A 13,606-nucleotide genomic window follows, 5' to 3' on the forward strand; every position below is an offset into this window, starting at 1 on the left:
ATTCCTGCCTAAAATCCTGTTCATATCTCTTATTTGAGAAAATGGTACAGGGTATCAAGAGCATTGCTACACACCTCTCGTGGCTGTTACAACTTGTCCATCCGTCTGTGTCCCCCCCCCCCATTAAACCATAGTTTATTAGACAAACAAAGTGTAATGCCTGTGCATAACCAAAGTCAGATCTTGGTTAGATATGCTGGCTTGTAGTCTGTTTCCTAATTTGGATGTAACAGGAAACTGGTTTAACAAAATCTAAATGTATAGAAGGGCAGACTAGGAGAAGGGAATACATTGCACAGTTTTCATAGTATTCATTCTAATGAACCATAAGTTACTAGCTCATATCTAAACCGAGCCTGTACTATAAGTAATACTTTTTAATGTGATTTTGTATGACACTTTATTTTATTTATTGAATTTATATCCCACCCTTCCTCCTAAAGGAATTTCTGTGAGGTTTCAGTCATGTTCTTAAAATGGTATATTCTATTGAGATTGTTTCTGGAAATTGCTTTAGTATCTAAATAGGCAGAGAATTGTAGCATTTCTTTTACAGTATGATCACATCTTATGCCTGTTTAACTTGTGTGATTTCATCCTTCTGCATTTGAAGTTTGGCCGGTTGAAATTGTGCAAATTAAATCCATGCAAGTCTTTCTGACTTGCTTACTGTGAGGGTGTCCAAGTTTTCATGAGATTGCCATGGATTTAACCAGTTGTAAGTTAGCCTGATTTCATGTTGTAAAGTCCATTGTACTTCTTTTCAGATACTTCTCTGTCTGACATTGAGAAAGTAACTTCTCCCAATTTACTGAGATCAGTTGAAGTGGAGTATAACATGAAAACCCTTCAGTTTCTGTAAATTGCCATTAAAATGAATTATTTGTGTACAAGTAAATAGGGTGGGAAATATGAGACAGAAGTGATGATAAAGCTGTGGTATTCATACTATGAAACATACACTGTTGTACTTTTTTCTAAACTCCAAATATTGAAAATATTTCAGGCTTGTGATACTATTAACATGTTGTGTATGATAACTTGCACTTGCATTCAGTATCCAGTATAAATTCAACATCTCTTGACTGCTCAAGAAATTCCATATTTAATGTCACATATTAGAAAAAATTATAATCATTTGTTAACAAATGTCTTAAACTTACCTATAAGGAATGCAACTATGAGGTCCTCACAAAACTTGAAAGGAAAAAATCTCTCCTCAGTAACACTTTTTAATAAGCAGAAGGCCTGCCTTCACACTTGTGGAGGAAAATGGGTCTACTCCATGGGTAGGCAAACTAAGGCCCAGGGGCTGGATCCGGCCCAATAGCCTTCTAAATCCGGCCTGTGGACGGTCCAGGAATCATTGTTTTTTTACATGAGTAGAATGTGCCCTTTTATTTAAAATGCATCTCTGGGTTATTTGTGGGGCCTGCCTGGTGTTTTTACATGAATAGAATGTGTGCTTTTATTTAAAATGCACCTCTGGGTTATAGTCTGGTCCCCCACAAGGTCTGAGGGACAGTGGACCGGTCCCCCTGCTGAAAATGTTTGCTGACCCCTGGTCTACTCTCCTCCATGTATCCTTAGAGCTCAGTCGCCTCCCCATTTTTCCAAGTGTAGAGGGTCTGCCATTGGTAGAAACCCTTTCCTATCCAGCCCCCAGAATTAGCATTCTGTGGTCACTGAGCATTCTCAGTTTTCCTGGGACCGCTTGAGTTTTGAGGGGTTTTGTCTCCTTAATTTCTTTTTCTAAATATTTTTTTGTACTTCTGCAGACTTTGGGGTTTTCCTGAGCGTTTGGATATATTTTAGTTTTTCAGTAAATACATAGCTGACACTGCCTACATGTAGAAGCAAAAGGAGGCAAAAAGAAAGGGGGAAGAAAAAACAGCCTTGAATGGGGAAGGAGGGGAGCAAAATATATATGGAGTAGCCATGATAGGAAAAGAAAAGTGGTGCATGTGTATTTGGGTAATGGTTCTGGGTGGTGGTGAGGAAGGATATGTTCAGCAGACAGAAAAAAGTTTGCCTTCTGTAAATAAATAGGAGTTTTACCTTCTGGTAAAGGGTGTTCTGTTGGAACAGAAAACTGGGTTCAAAAGAGTGGTTTTGTAGCTCAGCCTCCTCCCCTGCCTTGTACCTATTTCATTTTCTGTGGTGCCCTCAGCACTTGCTCAGAATCTGGATGTTTCCACAGGTCCAAAATGGTTGGGGAATTCTGGCTTTTGTTAGTTACTTATTGTGGCTTATGATTTCTAATAGCTTTCCTTTTTAACATGTACAGATTTCTAGACTATGCTAATTAGAAGGAGTGGGCAACCAATTGGTTGTGTATTATAATCAGATTGCAAATTATTCTAATTACTTTGCATATGTTCTTCTCTACATCTGGTGGAAGTTATACAAAATACAGGTTGAAGCCCCATGTTTAGGTGGTATAGAGAAGTAGTTGTAGGGATAGCCAATGTGATGCCTTCCAGATGTTGTTGTACTTCAACTCCTGTCAGCACCAACCAGCATGGACAGTGATCAGGAATGATGGAAACTGTAGTCTAATAAGAAGTTGGCTAAAATGCATTGGGATTTTAAAATTGATTTAGGATTTACAGCGTAAAAACCAGCACCTTAAATTGTGCCTAGATTACTGTGGAAAACCAGCATTGATTATTACTTGTAGGGATTAACTGAGGAGGGGTGAAACATGTCCTCCTTGCAGAGAGAAATGGGATATAAATGCAATAAATAAGCTCTTCTGCTTGCCTGCTTAAGAAAGCTGGAGGGGCAAGCCAGATGGAGATCTCAGTCGCCAACCTGGCATCCAGAGATCTCCACATGGTTGCAGTTGGACCCGCACCAGTTGCAAAATGCATCTGACGCATGACTTAATTTCTAACACTGCAGGCCCCTCCCCCATACATCTAAGTGGTCAAAAGTTGTACTACTTTGACTAAATGTAAGAGTCGGACATGACTAAACAACAACAACAATACTTCTTTTGTTTTTAACAACAAAAGTTTGTGTTGGCAACTTTGTATTTAAAGAAGCTTATATATTTTCACCTCAAGTTCAGTCTACAGGAGTTGGAATGAGAATAAAGCACTGAGATTCTTTTTTGAAAACACTAAATTGTTGAACATTGCAGGTGGTTTTTTTATGGCAGATTGTGTGCAACTATAATTAGTGTTTCTTAAAGGCTGATGTCTTCATGCCTCAGAACCTAAGGATGGTGATCACATAAGGTGATACATGTTTTCTTTTTTGTCACATTGTCTAGTAAAAGGCTTTTAGAATCTTCTGTAATATCAAAATACTTATTTTAGTCTAGGCATACTTTATTACGATGCAGTCTTCTGGCATTCAGGGTAGTTCAAAGCAAGTACATATGAGAATGCATTCTGTGTGAAGACTGGGCTGAAGTGCCATCCTGCCTCATGACTGAGTTGGTTTTCAAGGAGCCGATTGTAGAAATGTGTGAGCATTTGTGCTGGGTCACTTTCTGTGTGAGTATAGCTCTTTGCTTGCTTGTGCGTGTGTGCATGCACACACAAATTGGTAGCAAATTGGGTGCTGGGGGCACTTTTCCACAGTGGCTCTGCTCCTACATACAGGACCATGTCTCCAATGCTCTTCATTATCTATATGAAGCCACTGCATGTGGTCATTCAGAGTTTTGGGGCAAAGTATCATACAGTACACTGATGAGATCCAGCTTTCCTTCTCCATAACATCTGAGTAAAGAGAGGCTGTGCATGTTCTAGATTACTGTCTAAGATCAGTGGTGGAGTGAATATGGGCCAGCTGTGCTGGAACCCTGGGAAGACAGAGGCACTGTGGGTTGGTTGTTCCCATGCCTGGGAGATTGGCCAGTTGTCTGTCCTGTATGTTGTTCGACTCCTGCTGGGGGAAAAAAACAGGTTTGTAGGTACTTTTGCTTATATCTTTGTCTGAAGGCTCAAGTAGGAGTGCCTTTTACCAGCTACAGCTGGTATGCCAACTATGGTCATTGTTAGACAGGGATAATCTGGCTGTGGTGATTCATGCATTGCTAACCTCAAGACTTGATTATTGCAATGTTCTCTCTGTGTGGCTACTCTTGGGCCTGATCCAGAGGTTCCAGCAGGCGCAAAACACTGTGACTAAATGGGCACATACTATTCCTAGCACATAACCCTGGTGCTTAAAAGTTTACATTGGCTGCCCAAATGCTACTAGGCCAGGTTCAAGGTTTTTGAAAATTAATACAAGGCCCTTTACAACATTGGTCCCTGCAGGGACTGATGCCTTAGATCCCTGCTCAAACACTGAGGTCTTTGGGCAAGTTACTGTTAGTGGTCCCTCAAGGCCTCTATCCACAAGGAGCTGTGCATTAAGTATTGTGGGCCCAGTTTTGTGGAACTCCCTTCCAGTTGAGGTCAGACAGGCCCCCTTCCACTGAATCTGTAGCACTTACTGATGACTGTTTTATTGCAACAGGCTTTTTAATTGCATTCTGATTTTAGAGTTTTAACTCACTTTGAATCTTACTGTATTGGGTCTCCTGTAAACCATTTAGACAACTATAAGCACTATACAGTAAAAATCATTGAAATAAATAAGAAGTAATTGTTAGAAGTGCTCAAATTGCTGTGTATGTTATCTCAGTAATCCTACAGTCATCCCATAATGAATGCCATATTTCTACCACATTTCAGATCAGAGACATGAAGCTCAAAGTGTAGTTTTCTTCAGGTCACATGACCAGTTTCAGGCTGAAGCAAAATTTGCAACGGAACTTTGTATCTTAACTTCTCACTAAATAACAGTCAGTGGATAGAACATACACCATTAGATGTACTGCTAGTTAAGTGTTTAATGGTTTTTGTTTTTGTTTAAAAACCAATAAACAATTGTTTTTTAAAAATTGATTCAGCAAGCCTGTGATATTGAGAAGCATTAAGCATAAAAATACCAACATTTAAGGAATTGAAGTACTGTAGTAATATTCTGTGTATATTGCTGAAATGGCTTAATTATGTGGATGCTTTCAAAACAAGTATTGCATTCCATTTTGCAAGCTTGCAGTTTCCAACCTTTTTGTTTTTGTCTGGAAGATTAAATACCTCTGTCTCATCTTGGTGGCAGTATCTGAATTCAGATGTTGTGCATGGGTTTTAAATCAAGAAGCTTGAAATTGCCTTGCTCCTCACTGAAATCAAGATAGAAAAAGAAGGATTTATTGGGAAGGTTAATGGCTGACTTTTAGTCTGTACTGCTGTCTATTGAAAAAAGCCAGGAAAGAATGCTGAAGCTTTATGTGGTATTCACTGTAACTCAGAAGCATAAGTTGCTTGTGATGTATCTTTCTAGAAAGCCTGTGAGATGAGTCTGCTGTTGAGTTCTTTAAAACACTTGTTTTAAAGATTCTTGTTTCAAGACTAACTGGCCTTCATCATGGCTTTCAAAAAAGCTTCCCTGATGGGCTGCATAATAGTTTTCTGGAACCACTATAGTAAAAAAAAAAAAATTAAAAAAAATGATAGTTTTGCCTTCCAAGCTGAAAATTGATATCTGTTCTGAAATGTTTGCTAAACTTTAAAGTTCGGTGATCACAGGGTAACCAGTGGACTCCTGTGGTTTAGACTGAGGAAAAGGAGTTTACCTTATTTTGTTGGCCCTAAGAGAGCTTGTAACGTACAAATAAAAAATGGGTTGGGTGGGAATTGGTAGCCATTAGGAACCAGTGAAGAACATAGTATTAGATCTTCTAATTTGGTGTTTCTGGTCACAAGGTAAACTGTAGTATGCAGATTTGACTTCAGATAACAACTGTGATTGGTACTGATGCTAGCTAAGAATAGAGAAGGTACAGTATGTACTGTAGATTGTTGCTGTTGCTGGTGTGCACAGATATAGTGGCATTTTGCAGGAAGGACAAATACTGAAACAACACATTTTCACTAAAATAAAATCCATGCCCATCAGAAGGAAAACTAATAACCCATGCCTGCATCATTTTGAAATGTTATTCCACTGATTTGCTTCCACTTAGATGGCTCATTTTAATAGCTTGTATGGACTAGGTTATTTTTTCAGGAAATAGTTTGTCTGCAGTGACTTGAACATTAGTGCCTCTTAGGTTAGGGTCTAGATCCCAATAATTACACAGGGTTTCTTCAGTTTCGGCATATGCACAGAACTGCAATTGTGTGCCCTGTTCAGCAGTTGCTAGTGTATGAGGAACTTCTGAGATGTATATGGGCTATACCTATTGTAAGGCACCTCTGCTGGTTTCAAGGGAGGAAGCTAATGTATGTGCTCTCCAGTCATATGAGTGAATCAGATCCAATAATTTAAAATATGGTCACATGCCTGTGCATGCATGAAAGCTCTTGATGGACTGCTTAAGGGTCATAGCATGAAATAAAACATGTTTTAAGTTTTACAAAAAGTAAAGGTAGCTGTGTTGGCCTATAAGAAATATTCCAACACTATCTAAGGGGAATCAGGCTGACCTAATAAATGTATCACTCTAATATGGACTTTGGAATATTATAGTTGGTGTCACAGGAAATAGTTGGAATATTTGTGGAAACTGTCATACTTTGAAATTATAGTTTCCCCTGACTTTCCATTACCACCACCCTTAAATATGTAGTATATTTAAGAAAATTGTATAAGCATTCTTTTCTGCTAGTGCTGTACTATTTCATGCCATAGGTTACTGAACCTGAATTTTGGCCTTAATTTTTTTAAACACTTCCATAAATAATGACTTTTAAAGGAAAATGTTTGGAAGCAAAATGTTATCCAAAAGATCTATATAATGAGATGTTACACCATGCATCCTTACATTGTAGTCAAGATGTGTGGTTTAACATAAATTTACTCAGCTTGTGATATGGAATTTGGTATATGTCACTCTTGCCATACGACACTCAATTTGGCCAATGAACCTAAGTCAGCTTTTTAAAATTTAAACTTTCATTCTGTGTCTCTCTCTTTTCTGTTTAGGTCTTCGCCCCTCCCCAACAACCTGGCTATAGGGTGGGACCACTCCCACTTTGCTGATGACGTCTTAGCTGGATCCATTGTGGGGAGGAGCAGCATCAGCAGTTCTGAGGGTGAGTAGAGGCTGCCAGGGCTTGGGCCTGGACTGTAGTGCCTCTCTTCCCCAGCTCTCATCCTTTGTCCTTAGTGTAATTACCCCAAGGCTACTTCACAAGTGACACTTTTCTTAGATGGAAATAAATCTGCATGGGAAAAATGTACACACCATCCTACCTCTTCTGAAGTGTAGCACAAGTATGTGTGGTGTTGTCTGTAGGCAGGTTGGGAAGGTTGTGTCGATAGCGACTTTTCCAGTCTGGGTGCTCACAGAAAGGTGAAACATTGTGCAGTGCTTCAGAAGCTATGGAGTTTCTCTGCATAGTGGAAAATGTCATGTGTGAACAGAGTTTGAGCCTCTGTTTGAGCCTTTGTCTCCTGTTTGGAGGTAGGATGGGCCATCATTTTGTCATCTATTTTTTTGGTTGAGCATCCAGGGAATAGTTCAAAGATTTCTGTCACATGGGATGAATAAATTATTTGACTCTCCAAGACTCTAAAGTGCAGTCTTGTCATTTGAAAGTTGGGAGGAATTGTAGACAGTTGCTATATTTGATAAAATGAATCAAATGCAATTGTAGTACACCAAAATTTGAATGGGGGCAGGGGAAAAAATTAAAATAGAACTGCAAATAGCATTATACATGCTTAGAACAATCTGGGGGTCACAAGTAAATGTGGAACTATAGTTTGGAGATTAGAAAAAGATGCTGTAGATAGGCTATAGGGGAAATAGCATGAGTATTCTCGAGTGATTCCTACTTAAGTATTTTGTTTATTCAAGAATTAGGTTATTTTCATTCCTGTGGTTTAGCACTTGATCAGACATACCGGTACCTCCTTTTTTCCAACCTCCTCAAGGGCTTACTTCCTCAATATTTTGCATAAGTAAAATAAAGTAGTCATGGTTCATAAGTGTATGAACTTGCAGCTAGGAGTAAGGTGTTGCCAAATACAGAAGGTTCCAGTTCAGTCCCCAGTATCTCCAGGTAGGACTGGGAATGTTCCCTGCCTGAAACCCTGGAGAGCTGCTGCCAGTTAATGTATACAATATTGAGCTAAGTGAACCAATAGTCTGACTCAATATAAGGCAGCTTCCTATGTTCTTATGTTCTCCATCTTTTAATTGTGAATCCTATACATGATGAGAAATTTGCCATTTTGAAGCGATCAGGCTCAGGTCTGACATTTACCAGTTTTAAGATTGAGTGGAAGTGCCGTCTTAAAGATTATCTGTGCAACAATTTAGGCCTGCACAGTTCCACACAGCGCCTTTTCAGCTGATTCTCCTTTACTGACAGAGAAATACTTTCTTCCATGTGGGAGAAACTTCAGTTATGTCAATGGTAATGCAGAAGACCACTCATCACAGTGGGTGATATGGATCATGTATAAAGCTATATGGCAGCAATACCCAACCTGGTAATGGCTGGCACTTCCAGACAATTGGGGCGATATGTTTGATGACTGGCCTCTAAATGTTATGACTGTTACTTGTTCTTCAGCAGCCTGTCATGGGGATGGAGAACAGTAATGCAAGGAATGATCCTGAACATATTCTGGAAGCGATTTAACTCACTTTATTTTGGGGCTCACTTTTAGGATGGTGTTTTAATAATTCTGAGATGCCAGTTCTCATAATTAGTCAGTGACTTGCTTTGGACCATAGGATGTATACATTGTATAAATAAGTCTCTGAAAAAGTACTGTTGCTTCTTTGACTGCTGCTTTAAGACTGCTTTTTTGAGAAATGTTAGATTATATTTATGGAAATATGCCGTATGATGATTCCTGTGATTTTTAACATACTTAAGAGCAACAGTTTCTAATTGGTTTTTCTCATGAGATTGGTTATGGTAGTAAACAATTATATGAAGCCTGTTCACCCTCTTTGACAGACATAGTTGATGATACAGAGGGAACAAATTGGGTCCAAACTACATGTGAAATTGGTCATGTGTTTAAGCAAGTGTGCATAAAACTGGTTGCTTTTTATTGTTATGGAAAAGCAGCACCAGGGCTCCAATTTAGAACATGCTCGCAGATCAGGGAAGTTGTCTGCTGAAAATAGTGATAGACACTAAGAAGTGTCTTAGCTGACTTCTGCTTGTTTTTTAAACCAATGCCCACAGCAGTCTTGGAAGCATCAATACCTTGCTTCTGAAATCGTTATGAGGACTATTTAAAGCTCCAAGCAAATAAGGGCTGAGTTTGACAGTCAGAACTGCACCAGCTACAACTTGTTACCTTCCATATCATAGCAAACCCAGTTCAAGCTACACCTATCTGTGTAGTTTTACCCACCTTGTGTGATTCTGTTTATACAGAAGAATATGTTATCAGTTTAGACATTGATTTAATTCACATGTCACGGTCAGCTACGGTTATAAATGATAATCCATAGTTTAATGTGAATGAGCATCATACTAGTGCATGCTGCTGAAAACTTCCCACTCCACTCTTCCCCTTGTGGTAACCACGCATAAGGACTCCAACTAGTGTGAAGGTGGCTTGAGAAAAAAACACATCTTTTATATTAAAAAGTATGGTATACATATGCATTTTGGACATCATGTGAACATCAGTGTTAGAAATTACTCAGGCGTCAGGCACGTTTTGCAACTGGTGCAGGTCAGGTTGCGACCATGTGGAGATCTCTGGATGCCAGGTTGGCGACTGACATCGCCATCTGGCTGACCCTTCTAGTTTTCTGAAGCAGGTAAGCAGAAGAGCTTATTTATTGCATTTACATCCCATGTTTTTCTCCAAGGAGGACATGGTTTACTCCCTCGTCAGTTAATCCCTACTACGACCTTGTGAGGTAGGTTTAAGAGGCTGTGATTGGCCCAAGGTCACCCAGTGAGCTTCATGACTGAGGGGGGATTTGAACCCTGATCCCCAGTTCCTAGTCTGATACTTTAATCACTGCACTACACTGGCTTCCTGGAGTACTATGCTATGAGCAGCTATATAAATTAAGTAGGTAAATATGGGGAAAGCAGAATATCATTTAGAAAATGATTGAAATATTTTTTCTTGAAATTTGTTTTATTCTGAATTACTTTAATGTTTTAATGTGGTATAAACTGCTTTGAGATTTTTTTCTTTAAAATATATAGTTGTATAGAAATGAAACTAATAATAATAACAATTGAATATTTTTCCATTTTTCAAAAAAGGCACCTAGTCATTCCCTCGTGGCAACCATAACCTACATTTAAGGTGTCATTTGGTGATTAGCTTATTTATCTGAGTTTCTAACACTGGTGAACACATTAAAAACCCCGCACTGGAAAAGTAGTGAGTGCACCAACAGTCCTTTTCTCATTTTACAATTTTCCTCCAGTTTTCAAATTTGGGTGCATTATGTTTTATATAGATCTAGAGAGGTAATTGTTGCATGAATTTATGATAACACTGTCATGGGAGAAATAACTCTAAAAATCTTGTCACAATCCTGAAGGATTTAAACTTGTTTTTCTTAAAAAATAAATAAAATAACAACCCAGCATTATTGGGATTCTGGTGGATGTAAAGAAAACAATTTGGTAAGCTTTTTCCCCTGAATAAGTTCCAAATCAAATAGCAGCAGAGCAGGAAAAAGTAGCATTAGGTATTAAATAGCAGATAAAACAGAAAATGAGTCCGCAATGATACCGGTACTTAACTGATAAATACAAATCATTGTTCACTTTTTAAAAGGGTGTGATTAGAGATGTAAAATCTCCAGAAATTTTGAGGCTCAGAAAAAATTCTGTTTTGGGGGGGGGGAATTTTTGGGGAAATTGAAAAAATGCACTTCTTTTTTTCTTTTCCAGATTGAAAGTCATTCTGTTACTTTAGAAATATAAAATATAACTATGGACAATTTTAATGGGCATAAAATTATCACAACTAGCATATTAAAAATATAGTGTATCCAAACAATTATTACAAACAGAATTTACTTTTAAAATAATATTTATTTGTATTTCTAACAAATGGAGCAACAATCTCCTGAACTGTTTACTAGTGTATGTGGAACAAAAAAAACCTCCACAAAACAATTTTTAAAAATCCAGAAGTAACAATTATTCATATTTCCTCTCCACAGTATTTAAAAAAAAATTCTCATAAAAAGAACTGAAGAAGGAAGTGGGACTAAGTTTCAGTGAATGGGCATGAAATTTAATCAGAATCATTTTCTGAGCTGTAATTAAGTATATACTTTCAGGCCCTTTTTGTTGCTCTATATTTTCTTCTAGTGCTTTGAGGCCTAGTGAAGAGGAACAGAACCAATGCATACCACACACATGCAAAAACAAAACTGAAACCTTTTTCTTTTCTGGTGACAACAACACTTCCTAAAGGAAGAAATGTATCTTGTTCTTGCATTGGAGAGTTCAGTTTGTAACATAGGACTTGCTTGTCCTCACAGAAATTAGAATAATCTGACACCATACATATTTTTTAGAAATGATTTATAAAATATTTGAACCCCTTATCTTAAAATATTTTATTCATCATGTTAAAATAAAACATTCCATAATCTATTTTTTTCCATTTTGGGGGGGGGGGGAGGGAAAGGCTTCAGGAAAAACCCAGTTTTTTCTGATTTTTTCTGGGGGGGGTTTCCGGGCCTTCACATCTATAGGTGTGATACCTTCTTCTTTTTTGGTGGCTGGGGGGGGGAGTGTCATATGCTGGTAGTGGATGAGACCGAAGACAACCGTGGGTAGCGTCAGAGCTGAAAGTGATGAGGCCACCACTGATTTCAGATGGTTTGCTCTCCCTCTCCATTCAGTGGGCTAGTGGAGGGAATGCATTGTCTTGCCAGCAGTCTGAACTGCTCACTTCCAGAGGGATTTTGAAACCATACCATATGTCCCAAGGTCTCCAGAGTACCTACTCCTAAAACTGCAAAAATATTAATGTGGTGCCTAAGCTAACAAAGCTGCCAAGCAACCTGTCTTAAGACTGTTATATTGCTATATTGTTAGTTACATGCTTTGGGTTGAGTTGCAAATGCACTGCACCTTTATTTGGTTAGGTCCACTAACTCCTGACTTGGAGGGAAAAAGATGCTATTTTCTAAATAGCAGATCCTAGGACTAGAGAAACCTGGGTTCAAATAACCACTCACCTATGAAGTTTACTGAATGACTTTTGGCCTGACATACTCTAAGCCTAACCAACCTCAGAGAGTTTTAGAATAAAAAGGAGACCATATATGTTACCTCAACCTCCTTGAGGATAAAAGGCAGGATAAATATACAATTTATGTACTTGTTTGGAAGATCTGCCCACATCACCTGAGGTTTTCAGTCTGATCTTAACTTTGAGAGTACATCACATTTAAATTTAGTAGAGCTTACTCCTAAGTAAGTTTGTGATGTGATGAAAGCCTTATATGAAGAGCCAAGTTAATTTCATGAGAACTAGGATTTGTGTGTTTGAGAGGATATGCTATACCAGAGCAATTCCAGGAACTAAAATAAAATACTAATAAAATACCATAGCACTTGTATTTTTAATGCTGTCCACCGTGGGAATGTAGCAGGATAGAAATGAAATATTTTACTAGTGACTGTTCTACTGTCCACTAAAGCCTGCTTACCGGTTTGACAGGCAGGATTCTATGCAAATGCCAGAGGGGGGCTAATGGGCCATAGAATTCCCCAAGGGGGGATCTGGAGGGATTGCCCAGAATTGATGCATGTCATAGGGTGATCTTAAACCAAGGATTGAACCTGAAGGAATAATCACCCAGCAAAAGGGTGGGTTGGTTGGGAAACATATCCAGTGCCTATGCCAAAACCTACTGACATCTGTAATCAATGAAATTGTGGCCATTTTGATCCCAATATATTGTCCTGCCATTACTATTCATTTCCAACACCCCGACCCAGATGACTCTGAGCACACTGCCTGGGACTGCAACCATTTTTCCTTTCTTCACAAATCTTTCTGTTCTGCAGGACTCCCAAGAGCTGTGGTCAAATGCACCTTATTTGAAAGAAGTATGACCACCTTAATTGTGCACTGCGTACAGTTTTCTCTCAGTTGTGTTCATTCCTCAAGTTTTAATGTACTCAATGCAGTCCTTGCAGTTTGCAATCAGATCGAATTGAAATGCTGATTAGAAGGAATAGAGGAGCATGACACATCTCTCATTGATGGTTGAACCCTATTTAAAGTGAGGCCATGGTATTTTAGAAATTACCTATTCACTAAGTACTGTATAAGCACACAATTATAGAGTTCAGTAGCCATCTTTGATTCTCTCCAAGAGACTCTTGCCTATCCTAGTGAATGAACCCTAGTTGATATTTGTGAAATAGTGCATGATGGATTGGGTCAATCTGGCTTCTGCTGCTGTGTAAAACATAAAAATAATTTAAACTTTTTAGCAGTTAACTGTAAGTTAATTTCATATTTAGATGTACATGTGCACACGGGCCCTTGGACGTAATGATTTTTAAAAAATCATACCTCTGTTGCTATGTAGACATTTCTATAATATGTGACAGAATTGGTCCTC

At 38.5% G+C, this 13,606-nt stretch overlaps 1 protein-coding gene across 3 annotated transcripts in view; it reads left to right on the forward strand.

The window, feature by feature from the left end:
• The window catches only part of CRIM1 (cysteine rich transmembrane BMP regulator 1), a 142,956-nt gene that overhangs the window by 35,509 nt on the left and 93,841 nt on the right, over positions 1-13,606 (forward strand). The gene's annotated exons all lie outside the window — the stretch shown is intronic.

The sequence above is a fragment of the Lacerta agilis genome, chromosome 3 (genome assembly GCF_009819535.1).
Source record: "Lacerta agilis isolate rLacAgi1 chromosome 3, rLacAgi1.pri, whole genome shotgun sequence".
NCBI lineage: Eukaryota > Metazoa > Chordata > Lepidosauria > Squamata > Lacertidae > Lacerta > Lacerta agilis.